We start from the raw sequence: 16848 nt of genomic DNA, 5'->3' as shown, positions 1-16848 counted from the left end.
GAAATGTCTCTGTCCCTTTTTCTTTCTGACCATATTTGCACAAGGTTTTTACAACACCATGAGGCAGCTTCAAGGCAACCTCTTTAGTGAGCATTTGTCCTGTTTGTTGCCACAAAGTTTGTCGGGAGGCTTTGAGAGGTCGGCTGTCTATTGGGCCTTCGTTCTGATTTGTTTTTACAAAGAGGTTATATGACATCTCAAGCAATTGTAATCCTATATTTCCTTGTGCATTTTCTCATCACCTTATTTATTCCAGGGCTGTTTTGTTTTTTTGTGTGCAGGTGGGGGCTCTTGTTGTGTATGAGTAACGTTGCATGCCTCCAGTCAGCAGAGCTGAAACTAACAGATAGTCGGGGGAAATACATTTTGTTGTTTCCCACTAATACTGAAGCTCTGCTCTTTCCTCTTGTGTTCTCTCTCTCTCTCTCTCTCTCTCTCTCTCTCTCTCTCTCTCTCTCTCTCTTTCCTTGCACAAGATTGCTATGATACTTCCTCCAGTGATGTAAACTTGAATTCAAAGCCATCCTTGTGAATATGAAGTAACTGTAAATAATGAACTCTTTTCCCTTCACCATTGGAACTTCTGCATGTTTTATCTTTCCCCATTAAGCAGTCTTAGGTAAAGAGTAAAGGGACCCGACTCTGGGGTTGCGGCGCTCATCTCGCTTTATTGGCTGAGGGAGCTGGCGTACAGCTTCCGGGTCATGTGGCCAGCATGACTAAGCCACTTCTGGCAAACCAGAGCAGTGCACGGAAACGCCGTTTACCTTCCTGCCGAAGTGGTACCTATTTATCTACTTGCACTTTGATGTGCTTTCGAACTGCTAGGTTGGCAGGAGCAGGGACCGAGCAACAGGAGCTCACCCCGTCGCGGGGATTCGAATCGCCGACCTTCTGATCGACAAGTCCTAGGCTCTGTGATTTAACCCAGAGCACCACCAGCGTCCCTTAAGCAGTGTTAGTGATGTATGAATGGGTCAGAATGGGCAGTGTAGTACTGAGTAACTCCAGGCAGCTCTAGTTTCTAGGTTTTACAACTCTGCAACACACACACACAAACAAATTAACTAACACACACACACACACATTATAAGCCCACTAATTCTATTTTTAAAACCTATTGAGGGTTTATTGTGAAAGTGCTCCAAATCCACTTTAAATGTACAATCATAATTTGCTGCTATGGGATTGCATCTCACCTACAAAATTGTATTTCATTATTTACTGTGTTCAGTACCTGCAACTTTGGCTTGTTTCATGCACCTCCCCCAGACAATGCCAAAATGCAGAGGGAAAATAATATTCTGTATGTGGCAGGGAGGAATACAATTGCATGGAATAGTACGGCATTCCAACTCTTGTGAAATCCATGGAAGCTGAAGGTCTCTTCATACAGTACAATAATTTTGAATTCTGTACCTGGGAACATAATCAGTGTTAGAACATCTGCCTTGGATGCAGAAGGTTCCAAGTTCTATGCCTGGCATCTCCAGGTAGGACTGGGAGAGCACCTTGAATGGGACCCTGGAGAGCCGCTGCCAGTCAGTGTAAACAATAGTGAGTTAGGTGGCCTAGTGGTGTGACACTGTATAAAGGAGCTCCTCCTGTTCCTATGAAAGGAACAATTCAGTGTCTGCAAAAAAAGGGTGGGGTGGGGGGGAGGTTTTGCTATACATCTACATTGAGAATATGCTCAGTGGCAAACCCTGTGAAATGTTTAAAGAAGCCCAGCCTGGGAGCCAATGCCTGGTCACTGATGCCCTGCCCATTCACTTTCCTTCTCCCTTTGTGCCAAATTTGCACAACTGCTCGGAGGGAGAGTGCAAGACAGGCAAAGGAAGAGGCTCGGTCCCATAATCTGCTTGCATGCTCAGAGAGGGAAGCTGAACAAATAGTGACAGCAAGGAGCTGCTGCAGAGGTGCAAACCTTTACAGCTGCCCTACCTTTGATACCTCTCAGCCTCGTTTTTTGAAAAGTGTTTTCAGAAGCAGAAAACAAAGGTATATTGTACACTGACACAATTCAGGCAACAAACTAGCTGAATAAACAGGGGATACACTAAGGCTCCTTTTGCTACCTGCCTTGCATTTTCCCCTGTTTCAGAATATTGTGTTAACTTTTCATCTATACCCTTCAAATGGATAGACATAAATGCCACCTTACACATTATTTCTTTATTGTCCTGCAAAAGTTACATCACTATCCTTTACTAGAATGTATGTGTATGCTCCATGTTGCTTCCAAAACGATTGTTTTGAAATAGGGACAGGCATTTTGTGCAATGTCCAACACACACATCCCTTCAAGACTGTCTCTTCCACTTGCCAGTTGTGACTTAGTCCTGAGGGGTTACTGCCTGTGCCATCTTTGCAGCAGGTTTGGATGGTGGAGTCTCCTGCCAGAAGGTGAGGAAAGGGACCTCTCTGATGGCCTTTTGGAAGGAGCTCCTCCATCGGGCTTTCAGCTGACAATATTGTTCTTGATATTGTTTTCTGCCGCTGTTTTGATGCTGCTGTTGATGTTATGCTAAATGTTGTAGTGCATTTTTGTTTTTAAAATTGTGTTTTTATTATGTTGTCTCCTGCTCTGAACAATTTGGGAAAGTAGGATTCCAATTTTTTAATGATTATTATTTATGGCATCTATATTCCACCTTTTCCTCGGCTGTTTGAGTCCATGCGATGGCGGGTGAGCTCCCATTACTCTGTCCCAGCTCCTGCCAACCTAGCAGTTTGAAAAGGTATGGACTACGTCAGGCATGTCCAACAGGTAGATCGTGATTTACCGGTAGATCACTGGACGTCTGTGGTAGATCACTGGTCGATCATTGGCTCTCTGCAAAGAAGCTGAACAACTGTGGCTCCCCTAAAAAAAGCTCAACATTTTACCTCCTCCCTGAAAAACTCAACAATTTTGACCTGAACCCCCCCAAAAAGGGAGTAGATGACTGCCAGTTTTTAACTCTGTGAGTAGATTGCAGTCTCTTGGGAGTTGGCCACCCCTGGAATATATGTGATGCACTGTGTGGATGTGCTTGTATGAATTACTGGTAATAAACAATTACCTAGAAGAAATACACATTTTGTATATTAACTGAGGAATGATCATCACATGAGTTGCTTGAACATATCTAGTCATTACTGTTTATATATGAGGAGAACTTGACCACTCTTGTGCAGATGTGACTTCAAAAGTGGACTGCAATGAACTCTACATGGGACTTCTCTTGCACTTGGTCTGGAAACTGCAGTTAGTGCAGAATTAAGTTCTTAACCCAAGGTACCACTGTATATGAGCCTGGTTTAAGTTTACCAGGGCATAGAGGCCATGCCACTGCAGCCAATCATACACATAATTAATTCCAACAATGACAACAGTCTATATGGAGGAGCTTGACAAATGGAAAATGCCCAATTGTATTTCTTTTACAGTAGTGCAAATATGATACCTCTGCTGCATATCAGTATTTGTTCTGTTACAGAGAATGGCATAAACAGCTTCTTTCTATTTTAAGGGAAATGATTTGTTTAGCATGGTTTCTGACCACGATGCATTTAAACCGGGGGTGGGCAACCCAGATCCCGTTCAACTCACATCATTACCTGTCCATTGACCAGGCTGGCCAAGTTGGAGTCCACGATGTATGGAGGCCCAATAAAACAAGAAACAAGATAATGGGCCAAAGCTCTGGAGGACTCAGTGGCATACATTCAAGATTTGCCTGTATGGGAATTTCACTTTAGCGTCACCTGAGTGGAGTAACTACACAGAAGTCCCACTGCAGCTGCTTAAGGCTGCAGTCTTATACTCACTTACCTGGGAGTGACGTCACTGGAGCTTATTTCAGAATAGGCACGTCTTGGATTGCTCTGTAAAAGCAGCTAAGCTTAGGCTAACCACTCTTTTCACTGCTGCCTGGCAATATGAGGGAATGGAGAGACAACTCTGCTGGGTTGGAGACTAAATATGACTGAATTCCCATGAGGACATCCCACATACTTTGATCCATTGAATGTATGAAGGGGGAAAAATATACCTGCTCCCTTTCCACACAGCTCCAAATGTGCCAATGCCCTCGTTGTGGTCCTAAATCTAATTTAAACAGGAAGATCTTAGCATTCATGAGCTCATATAAATGAAGGAATGTAACCATGATGCAATTCCTTTGTGTCCATGTCCTTTACGTTGTTAAACTATCTTTGAAATGGTAAGAAAGCTTCATAACTTGTCATCTGGTGGAGCTAGGGATATCCTGTTGGGAAGCATTGCTGCAGAAGCCCAGGGAGATATGATTACCAGGAAGGAATCCCTTGGGATTCAGTTACCATGCAGGAATTTTGTAAGACAGTATTATTAAGCAGGAATCTGTCGTGTCCAGTATACCACAAGGCAGTAATATAAGATTTTTAGAATGAAATCCTAGGGTATCTTGTTTTATAAGACCTGGCACAGAAGGAACAAAGAAAAAAAAAGCAATGGAAGAAGGCAGATGCTCACTTAAATTATGGAGATGGAAGGAATTCCAAATACTTAACATCCATTTCTGGCACAAAAGGAGGGGGAAAATATTTATTCAAGAACCTTATGTGCTATTTTGTTGAAAGTGAGGTGATGAAAGATAACTAATCTGTGGTCATAATATTTTCGAGTTGTTGTTTCTTTTCTGGGGGGGGGGGGACTAGTGAGACATAAAATTGATCTGTAATAATTTTAAAATTTTAAAACAATAGGCAGAATCCCATTGCTCACCAGACCCTCCTTACTCCACACCCATGCATGTTGTTCCATGGGAAGGGAATTCTTGGTGCTGAAACCATCCCCATAGCATCAGCCCACAGCCCTCCTTCAAGTAGAGAGCAGCAGTTGCTGGCTAGCTGTGCCAGGTGTACATAAAGGACCAACTGGATCAGCCCCAAAGGATTTTATATTGACATCATCTTAATGGGGCAAAAATATGCTGAAATTGGCTCTTGTACAGAAAGAAAAAAGAAAAGAAAGCATAACAAAAATAGAGTAGAATAAATATATTTATGCACAGACGTCTCCAACTATAAATGATTTGTCATACGTATAACCTCCAAGTACTAAAATAGGAAGAACTACAATAAAAATTGAATGTAAAAATGCTTTTAGAAATGGATGTTGTCATATAAGGAATGCAATTCATACAACATATAATGATAATTTATTTTTATATATTTATACTGAAAACCCAGTAGCAGGTTGGTCATGTCACCTATTCGTATATTTATTTAATTGAATTTGTCTGCTGCTTAATCGTAAAAACCTCTTTTACACAAAATAAAATATATTTTAAAATTATCAGTTAAAGTCAGTTAAGAACAAGATAACTTTAAAGTCAACCATTTAAAATCAGATGTTAGAAAATTACCGTACATGTTAAAACACATGCCAACTTTCTGTATCTGGATAGGTTTGCCTATACAGTGGTACCTCAGGTTAAGAACTTAATTTGTTCTGGAGGTCCGTTCTTAACCTGAAACTGTTCTTAGCCTGAGACACCACTTTAGCTAATGGGACTTCCCGCTGCCGCCGCCTCCCGATTTCTGTTCTCATCCTGAAGCAAACTTCTTAACCCGAGGTACTATTTCTGAGTTAGCGGAGTCTGTAACCTGAAGTGTCTGTAACCTGAAGCATCTGTAACCCGAGGTACCACTTTATTGCAGGCATGGGACTCCTAATTTGGTCCACAAGGCCATTTCATGCCCACCTGGCACTCAGCTGAAGTCTTATGATGTCAGGTGTGGGAGAGGTGAAGCTGCAGCTACAAAGGAACCATCAGGAGCTTTCAAGGGCAATCCTAGTTGTTCCCTAGCAAGTGGGGCTTCCATTCAATACCATAGAAATTTGATCCCAAATGCAAGCCCAGGAGTTGTATCCACCTGATGCCTTGTGATGTCAGGTGAATGACTGGTGGGCAGCACCTTCCCTCCTTTCAGATGTGGCCCCAGTTCTCTGTGACCTGCTGTCCAAATGGGATTCCACACTCCTGAGCTAAATGGCTAAGAGCCCAGTCCTGCACTTGAGTTCTGCCAGCTGAGAGGCTATAGTTTAGAAACCCCACTAAGCTTGTGAAACCCGAGAGATGCCGCCAGGGTGAAAGACACACTGGCATACCTGTCTGGATAAGCAGGGAGCACACTTGCACTCTATCCAGTACTGCCTCTAACCACATCCACATCCCATCAATGATGCAACTTTACACCACCCCCAGACCTGACGCAATGCATTTCCTTCTAGACAATTAACGGTGGAAATAATCCCTAACAACAACAAAAACCCTTGACAATCAACCACAGAGTTACAGATTTTTTTAAAATTGCAATAGCTATTCATTTATCTGCATTTTTTTTTTTTTTTTGCCTGTGATTTCCCTTAAGTATGTTTTGGGGGGTTGCAATCCATTTCCTCCCCACTGGCTTCAATGAGAAGAGCAGGGGGAGGGGGCACAGAATTGACAATTGCCCCACCCACCTTGCCATGGCAGAGTATTGGATGGGGTGTCATAACATCCAATCACAGCACTCCACCATTAGTATAAGAGCCATACACAGGGAGGTTTTGGTTGTTTCCTCAGAGGAGACCCATTGAAATCAATGCACCTAAGTTAGGCATGTCCATTCGTTTCAGTGGGTCTACTCTGAATATGACAAACACTGGATGCTTTAGCTGAGATTCCTGCATTGCAAGGGCTTTGCCACATGACCCACAGCTCTATGATTCTAACCCTATAACTCATATTATAAATAGCTGGGGGTTGTTAACTGAGAGAAGTTACTCTATATGCTGAGCAGCAGTTGCAGTGAGAGAAAAGGAATGGACCTTTTGGATCCTCAGGGTACAAAGTAGGAGGGGAAAATAAGTAAGAAAAAAAGTATATTAAATATTAAGTATATTAAATAAGTGGGAGGGAATTAAGAATGTCACTCCATGCTTCCCTTGCTCACAGCTTTCAAAATGTTTTTGATGCACATCCTCAAGACTGAAGATGTTGTGCACAAAGAAAGAAAAACCGAGGAGGAAAAAAACTGCACACCCTCGAAGTGTGAGAAAGGGGGGGGGGGGAGAGAGAGAGAGAGAGAGAGAGAGAGAGAGAGAGAGAGAGAGAGAGAGAGAGATCTTAAATGTGTGCAAAGTTTTAGGCTTACAGCTGTGGTCAAAAGAGAGTGTTGCTTACACCAAGACTTCCGAGAGCCCCTTAAGGAGCCCTCATAACTGTCTTGTGAGTCACCACCCCAAAATACTGGGAATACTATTGGCTCCGTGAGGTTAGCAATGCAGGATTGGAAACAATCTAGAGAACTTCAGGTCAGAGGGGAGTAATGGCAGATTGCTGGGCGGGAGGGGGGTGGGAAGGGTGTCATCCTCCGGCTCGAAGACACTCTGTGGTTGCTGGCTGGTACTGCAGGAGCAAAAGGGTTTGTTTGCAAGCCGAAAATGCTGGCATGCCAACAGTTTCTTCACAGGTATGCATTGACAGGGAGTGCAAGGAAAGGATGGATGCCTCATGGCCACTGTGCTGCAGAGATTTGTTTAAGCAGCTAAGGCTGGTAGTGTGAGACTGCAGAGCACCCATGCAGGAGCCTGAGAGTCCGTTCCTGGCATCTCCAGTTAAAAGGCTCTAGTAGCATGTGATGTGAAATGCGTGTGGCCCTGGAGAATGGCTGCCAATCAGCAGAGGCCATGCTGAGCAAGGTGGACCAATGGCCCAATCGAGTACATGGGAGCTTCTTAGTTGTGCTTAGTAAACACTGAAACGGCAAAGCATGGATGCAGCAGGATGCTAACTTGAATAAAATAAAATCAATCACATGACACAGTGTGCACACCCCATTTGAATGCAAATGCACATCAACTTTGTGGGGGGCAGCCCCCTCAGATATTTTATTGTGGGCGGCCGAAGCCCCCACGGTCCCTAGAAGCTGGCTCCTATGGCAAGAGAGTAAAGCATTTATGTAAGGGGCAGCTCATATAGCTACTCCCCTTGTGACCAAGGACTTTTACCCGCCATCCCAGAATGAGTTGAGCATGTGGTGAATGGGTGAACTGAATCATTGGTCATGGGCAGGCTGATATTCAGATGATCCATTTATGGTGTGCTCTGAACTTGTTTGGACTTGGGGGGGGGGGAGCAAATTCTTAGACTACACCACATGATCCGAAATGACATTGGTTTGATTTCACAATATCACCTGCCTTTGTGTGAAAACCAAGCAAAACAAATAAATCCAAAAGTGCAAGAGGACAAAATGTAAATATTAAAAGCAGCAAGTCAGTAACTATTAAATAGCTGCATAGCTGCAGTTAAAATGTTAGCAAAGGGGGAAAAATGCAATGGGTAGAATGCAAGGTGTAAAACAGCAGACTATATGGAAAAAGCCAATTAGATTTTTTGTTTTAAGTATTTGCCAGTCATAGAGAGAGGCAAAGAGGAGCCCAGTGGAGATCATCTAGGAGGGAATTCTACAAAGTCAGTGCCTCTACTTAAGTTGCTATAGGATTATAGGATGCTGTATCCAGACAGCTATAGACAAAAATTGTGCTGATCCCACCCCTTCTCCTCCTGACTGCAGAGTTTTATACCACCAGTGTTCTTTTTTCTGCCTTTGAACCCTACAGATGTATCTGTGCATTTAATGTTCCAAATACCCTAAAGTGAACAGAGGATGTGAATTCATGATTCTGAGCAATTATTAGGGAATCCACAGGAACCATCCACCTTTATGGATGGACACAGAATTTGCAGATTTTCCTCTAAATGGGAAAATTGCCTTGCATGTCAACTCTGAGTGTGATGACGATGATAATTTTATTAATTATGTGCTGCCCATCTGACTGGGTTGCCCCTGCTACTCTGGGCAGCTTCCATCAAAATATAAAAACACAGTAACAGATCAAACCTTAAAAACTTTCCCATAGAGGGCTGCCTTCAGATGTCTTCTAAAAGTCAGATAGTTGTATATTTCCTTGACATCTGACAGGAGGGTGTTCCATAGGGTAGGCACCACTACCCAGAAGGCCCTCTGCCTGGTTCCCTGTAATCTCACTTCTTGCAATGAGTGAACCACCATAAGGCCTTTGGAGCTGGACCTCAGTGTCCGGGCTGAACGACGGGGGTGGGTGGAGATGCTCCTGTTACAAGAGTTAGCCACAGCATTGGTCCTTACCCTATCGATAGCTACCAAAGCCCCACAGACAACTCTCGTGTACCATAAAGCTGTTTCAACATACTCCCCTACTGGTCTTCCTTGTTTCACTTACCACACAGGCTTGCCAGGTTATGAAGGAACAATCAACCTACTTAACAAACCCAACCCCCAGCTAAATCAATTACCTGCTCACACCCACACCCCCAGTTCTCAGGTGCAGAGTAGATGGGGAGTAAAAAAACAGACCAATGTAAGCATGCCAGCTAATCCTGTACTGATATCTTAGCAAGGGAGGACTGGGTGTCACTAGAGGAGAAAGCAGGGAGCCAACATAAATACCCTGGTTGAGCTCCACCCCCATGCTGTCATGCAGCACTTCTCTGCCCTCAGTTCTGTCCCTGCCCACAAAGAGATATCCTCCTGTACCTCTCCAAGGTTGGGCAAAGGATGGATAATGTGACAACTGCAGTAGCAAGTTTGGATCTTAGAACTTTAGGGATGTTTCTTCAGACCCTACTGAATGCTCTTAGATGCCTGGAGCCTATCCACTGTAAAAATAGGGAGAATCCATAAAAGCAGCCTCATGCTACAGATATAACAATTCTCCTCTTACAAGTCAGACAACTAGTTAATTTCCTTAATTAGAAGTCTGCATGTAGTAGTAGTGACACAGAACATGGACTCCTGATCAAATACCAGGGCCATAAATCAATAGGGAGCCTTTGCTTACTGCTCATGAAATGCTCCAGTTGTGCACTCCTAAGGATTATGGTGTCAACAAAACTCTTGATTTGGATCACACCCTCGCCTTCACTCAGGGGCCATATATTAGTCTTGAAGAGCAGGCAGTGTTTCATTGCTCAAAGCCAAGAAAACCGCTGAGCTGAAAATAAAGTTGTGATGTCAACGGAGGGGGAGGGAAGCGTTGAGAAATACATCACAAATGTCAACAAGGTCCAGCATGAGGTCGAATGTACTCTAGAGATATGAAAACAGACCTGGGAGCTAATGTGAATGGAGTATGGATAGAAAATAAAGCACTAAAGAAATTAATGTAATTACTCTTGGTGATATCATGATACATTGGGTAGAGAAAGTTGGTGGAAGGGTAAAAGTGGCCAGCAGAGATACTTACACATTTATAGCGCACTATATTTGGATCTGGCTTGTAGATCTATAAATTCCAGCCTTCAGTCATATAAGTTACTTCCTTTGTCAAGCAGTCTCAAGGAGATGATCTTATAGCAAAGACATGAATCGCAGTACAGCTCAGTTATGTGCACTTACGTATTATCAATTTCACTGAGACTGAAGTGGACATAACTATTTTGGCCTTAATCAGCCAAGCAAATGGTCTGGCAGGGCCATCATTAATGACACAATCACACTGATAACAACACAGCAACTTCCTGCTTCTTGGGAACTCTATGCAGAAAGAAGATTGGCATCTGCCGATCAAATGGCAGATCATGTAAAGTGAAACATCAGATGCAAGATCTCAGATCTGGGTGTCAGAGGTGAAGATACTTATAAATAGGCTTGATTTCAGTACAGGTTTTGCTTGGGTATTGATCTTGGGAAATAAAGTTTGAGACATAAATGGTGCACTGGATGTGGTACAAATATTCCAATAATAGACTATGTGCAAAACAATACATTCCTACCAATGTTAATAGACACCAACCTTATACATGGCAATAGTGCATCTATTTAGTCTATTCTAAACCAGTCCTTGATTATGAGGAAAATGGAGGAGCCTCTTAATGAAATCCATGAGCACAACCGCCAACTTCCTCCAATTTTACGGCAGTCACTCCCCTCCCCCCCCATAGCTAAAATAGTAACTAAGGGGGTGAGCATGAAGGGGGCAGAACCAGGTCCACATCAGGTCGTGTCAATATGGACATGAATGCATTTACTAATAGTTGAAACGACTGGTGGGTTTATGGGTATGCACAGAATTGGGGCCCCATGTATCTGAGGGCCCCCCAAGATACTAGTATTCTTCAGGGGCAGGCTTTGGTAATCTTTGGTAGAATGGCACCCTGAGCAAGGCCAAAATTTAGCACCCCCATTGGATCTTCTCAATTATGGATCTTCTTGATTTCCCCTGTGTGGGGGAACCATCTGCACTGCCCTCAATCTGATGCTGTATACGTTGTTAACTGAGAGGATACCTTTGAAACATGACTACAGTGAATTACTGTTGTTGAATTCTAGTATGTTAGTTTGTCGCACTGTTTCCACTCTTCATTTTTCCTACTCCCTGATTAAAACAAGTGAAGGCTGGTCCATTGGGGCAACCAGGGCTTAGCCCTACCAAGCGAAAAATAAAATAGAATACCCCAAATCTCAAAGCCACACACTTTCCTGTTTTACAAATCCTTCCATAATCCATTAGAATTTAGAGAGGCTCAGTGCAATATTTCTGTCAATCTCCCATTCTCTGGATAATCAGCACTCTGCACCACTCAGCCAATCTCATTCTAAAAGCATTGCTATAACCAGGAGCTCCCACCAATCTGTCTCCAGGCACAAAAGCAATGTAATAGTAATTTGGATCTATTCTGGGTAGGATTAGCATTGGCTGCAACCCAATGAGTTTATATTTCATACTGAAGTGTCAGGGAACTGCCATCAGTGCCGGAGGGAGAGAGCAAAAGCCAGAGGGATTCCAGAGAGCGGCCAGGGATCGGGAGAAGCAGCCCATCTTCTGGGAAAGAGAATCAGCGTAGCACCAGTGGAGAAGGGGGGCAGATGGGGGAAGCGGCGAGGCGGTCCCATGACTCCTTGCCTGGGACCAGCGGGGAGAGTAGGGGTCCTCCGCTGCCCACGCCCTCCTTGCGCAGAAGGCTTTCGCACAGAGAGAGTAGGAGGAGACTAGGCGTCAAAGAGCTTCTTTGCTGCAAGAAGTTTAAGAAACACCCACTGACTGATTCTGCCAGCGATTGAGTCAGCCACGGGTGAGTGGCTGTCCGGACAGAAAAGGTTCACTTAGGCAACCCAGCCAGGTGTTTGCACCCAGCCGGGGAGATAAGCACCGGCTTACGCACGAGCAACCCCTAGAACCATTACATGAAGTTACTGCTATGGGATCATTAGGACATCACCAGCACTCCATGCATCAGCACTGGTGACCACACACTTGAGGTGGAAGACGATTTTGTCTACCTGGGTTCCACCATAACTGACAACCTTTCCATTGATGCCATTGGTAAAGTGAGTTACAGCAATGGCTCACCTCTCCAAAAGGGTATGAAAGAATGTGATGCTAATGACCAATACCAAGATGAAGGTCTACCAGGCTTGTGTGTTGAGCACGCTGCTTTATGGAGGTGAGTCATGGGCAACTTACAACCGTCAGGTATGACGCCTCAATGCCTTTCATATGTGCTGCGTCAGCAAGATTTGGGGCATCACAAGATTTTGGGACAGAGCCTCAAACAAAAGATGTGCTCTCCCAAGTTCACATTCCCAGCATGCTTGCACTCCAGTCTCAGCGATGTCTACACTGGATTGGCCATTCCAGATGCAGCTACTACCCTTCCAACTGCATGTAAGCAACACACCTGTCAGGCCATTGTAATAGCAGACCCATGTCCAATGATGGCAAGTGTGCTCCTACAAACAATGCAGAGCACTAATACATTCCTTGCTGTTAAGGGATTTTGGAACATCCATGGCAATTACCTGTTCATTGAAACAGAAATGGGGAACCTCCCCTGCTAGTTTACAGTTCCCATCCTGGGACATTGGCCACAGTAGATGGGGCTGAAGCTGATGGAAGTTGTGGAGTCCAACAGGGGCCCTAGGTTTTCTTGCATCAAATCATTCCTCTGTCCATTGCCTGATTTACAGCTGATCTGCACAAACACCAGAATCATGTAATATAGTTTCAGCAAACTATTCAGACTCTTGTGAAAGCTGCATGTTTGACTACTCCACTTACAAAAAATAAAATGCTGCACATCAAATTAGAAATTCATAGAGACGGTTTTTAGCATGATATATTTTTTCGACGGAAACAGAATCCAAATAGGTGATTATTTTCATGGAAAAAGAATCCAAATAGGTTATTCAAACATGAAGATGATTTCTGCAATAGGAATGCTGAATAGCCGCTTAACAGAAATCACTTGTATCATGTTCATAGCTGTCGTTGCTTTTCCAGCTGGAATGCAACTGAATTTTGACAGCGGGACCATGGAAGAGGGTCGCTGTTTAAACTGCCTCCATTCCATGCACAATGCTGACTTATTTGTAAGATCAGCTTCTAGGGTAGAGAGGCTAATCGCTGTTGAATACAAAACATTGATGCAAGCTTGGCCTGGACCCTGGTTGGTCACGGCCTGTTTTTCCAAGAAAACTCATCCATAGGGGCCTTTACAATCAGAGCATACAATCCCACAACCACCATGCCTTGAGGGAGGTCTGTTCCAGTTTGTATGCCCTATAGATGTGCCCAGAGTTTCTTTTGAAAAGCAAGGCAACTCATTATTCTCTCACATGGCCCCTCCTTTGAAACAGTCACAGCGTTTCTTTGAATTTATCCCACAGTGCATAATTACACATTCTGTGTTGCATAGTACAAGAGATTTAGCTGAGTTGTGAGCCTGAGTATTCTGTTCTTGTAATGGCATTAAATCTTTATTTGATTTGATTTTTACTTATTTAATTTAAAATAACATGATGTCACGTTTAAAGGAAAACAACAACAAAAACTCTTTTAATGACATTTATGGATGTTCATGTTCTAATGTTTCTTGGATTATTATCTGTAAGACCTTTTTTTTTTAGAAATAAAAGAAAATCATTCTGATGCATGTGTATGCTTATATACACATGGCGTTAACTTCTGAGTAGAAATGTACAGGATTGTGCTGTTATTTTTTTATAGTAGCATTTATTACCTACCTTTCTAAAACATTTTATGCAAGGAGGGTGGAGATAAACACAGAGGCAAGGAAGAAGACATAAACATATCTGTGCACAAACTGCCCACATCAAAACATTTCAATCCATGGCATGCAGCCCCCATACCTCCTTCATCTTCCTCACCAGTCAAGAATCTCAACCAATTTTTAAAAATTCAGTTTTCACAGAAACTTACAGTGCAATCCTAACCACGCCTACTCATAAGTATGTCTGATATAATTCTGTGTGGTTTACTCCCAGACAGTGACATAGCATGGGTTGCCAGTGCCAGCAACCTCCCCAAGTGGCAGCTTTAGCACCCTGTGAGTGTAGAGCACGGCGGAGGGCGGGACGGAGGATTGGTGAGGAGTAGGTATCTTTCTTAATTCCTGCAGAGGGCGCCCTCGCAACCGGCCATCATCCAAATGTGCTTCTCAGTCATCCCACGCGAACACTGGGAGATTTTCTGTGTGAGGGGAAGGGCACGCTATTTATATTATTATTATTACTACTACTTTCTGTGTATGCCCTCAGCTTTTCAGAAGGCCTTTCTTTCTGCTCTGCCATTGAGGCATCTGAACTATTGCAAGCCTAAAACGGGATGAAGTTTTCTTTTGCAGTCTATATTTGGAGGTGGCTTGAGAATGCTAACCAGGAGGGGATGGTTACCATCAACTGTTCTTTAATTATAGCTTTGCTTGTTCACCTTCCCAAATCCTTCAGATCTTCCAAAAGGAAACAGGAGACATTTGAACTTGAGCTTTGCTGAAATCTTCAAAGGCCTATTTAAAATAGCTTTTCTTTCTTTCAAAGAGGGGAGGATGTCTTAAGCATCCAATACTTATTTCTATATAGAAAGGGTTTTACTAGTGGGAAATGAAAAGAAAAAAAGAAGAAAGGAAGAGGAAATGGATAGGTAGAATGGAAAGCATAAAATTGCATCCTTCTTAAAGCCAATTCAGTTCGTTATGGTCATATTTCTCTGGAACGACACATTACAGAGCTGCTTGTTTCTCAAGCCCAGCAGTCAAGAGAGCTCAGGTAGCTATGAGATCCTTAAATTTATCTCTGAAAATCAGTATAGCTTTGAGGCCCTGTGATTTCTCCATTTTCTGATATGATTGCGAAATGATCGGTTTGGCCTGCAAGACCTGTCTATTTTGTCAACCACCATGATAGCTCTGACCTTAGCCTTTGCATCCAACAAAATGCAACGTTCCTTCATGTGGCATCAGGGTAAGGCTGAGGTTGTGGGTTGCCATACATTAATCCAGACATAGGGAGAAAGATCCCTAAACTCAGTTGCTGAAGCCGGGGTTTTCAAACAAAATCAGCGCCTGGAGTGCAGCCTACAGTACAGTATGCAGAAGAGAAGTTACAGCTGCTGAAATTCTACGCCACCAAGGTGCAGAATCCCCTGTCCCCTTGTACATGCACACTTACACATGAGCACATTTAAAGCACATGACTTCCCCCAAAGAATCCTGGGAACTGTAGTTTTACCCATTGCAAAGCTACCATTCCCAGCCCTTAACAACTACAATTCCCAGGATTCTTTGAGTGAAGTCATGTGCTTTGAATGTACGTATGGTGTATATGCAGCCTTCATCCTTGACCCTGACAGATAGGAAACTTCTCCTTTCACCTTAAAGTTGAATCCTATCCACATAGCTTCAGGGAGCAGGACTGATGAGCGGAGAAGTCAATCCTGCTCAGTGCTGCTTTGTCAGCATGTTCTCTGCAGGGAATGTGCTGCAGAGTGGACCCCCTGCCCTGTGAGTCAACTTTGAGAGGTGAGTGGGACTGCCTATCAGTCATCATGATGTCAGATGTTTGACATGTGGGCAGCCCTGCTCACCTGTCAAAGTTGGCCTGCAGGGTGGGAGGAGATAAAGATCTGGCCCACTGAGCTAAAGTGGTTCTCTATCCTTGCATCAGATCAGATGATCCAGATCTCCAACCAAGCGCTGTGTTCCCTACAAACCTTTCCCCTCTACTCTGGCTTAACACAACATGTGATCCAGGCTAGAGAGAGAGAGAAACAGAAAGAACCAGCTTAGCATTGCTGATAATCAAAAGAACTTTAAAAAATATTATTTATATATGCTTCATACATCAAATGAAACAAGCTCTTGCCTGGGAAAAGGCATACCACAATAATTGAGTATCTAAGGTACCAAAACTCTTTTGACCTCCTTGCTGATATGAACCTAAATAAAATTACACACAAGACTCTGAAATTAGTTTGGGTTTATAAAGAAAAGAAAAATCCTGTAGCGGCCACTGGCCAGTATTGCATTTGATCTCATCCCACATTCTATCTCGCATTGAATATGTTAACAAGTGGCACAAACACCATTTCAGAAAGGCTCCAATGTACTTTTTAATGTAGTGTGAGATGATATTTGAACTTTGCTATTCTCTTTCAATGAAGTGATTTAACATAGTTCCACGTCAAAGCAGAGAAGCTGTTATAGCATTTAGCAACCTGTTTTGAATATTCTCCTGAAGCCTGATTTTAAATAATGTATATTACACTTCAGCAAGCTTTATATATGCACAGGAAGTTATTTAAAAATATCCTCAAGTTTTGAACAAACAAAACATACTTTTTAAAAAGAGAACAATAGTCTTAGCAGCATGCATCTTTCCCGAAATGCACTCTGCTTAGCATTTCACATTAATAAAGAGTAATGACTAATATCTGGTAGTTACTGTTGATTAAAATGAAAGGCAAATTAATTTAAAGAAGATTTTACAAAA

The sequence above is a fragment of the Podarcis erhardii genome (assembly GCF_964252035.2).
Source record: "Podarcis erhardii genome assembly, chromosome: 1".
NCBI classification, from domain to species: domain Eukaryota; kingdom Metazoa; phylum Chordata; class Lepidosauria; order Squamata; family Lacertidae; genus Podarcis; species Podarcis erhardii.
This window is presented reverse-complemented; position numbering follows the sequence as displayed.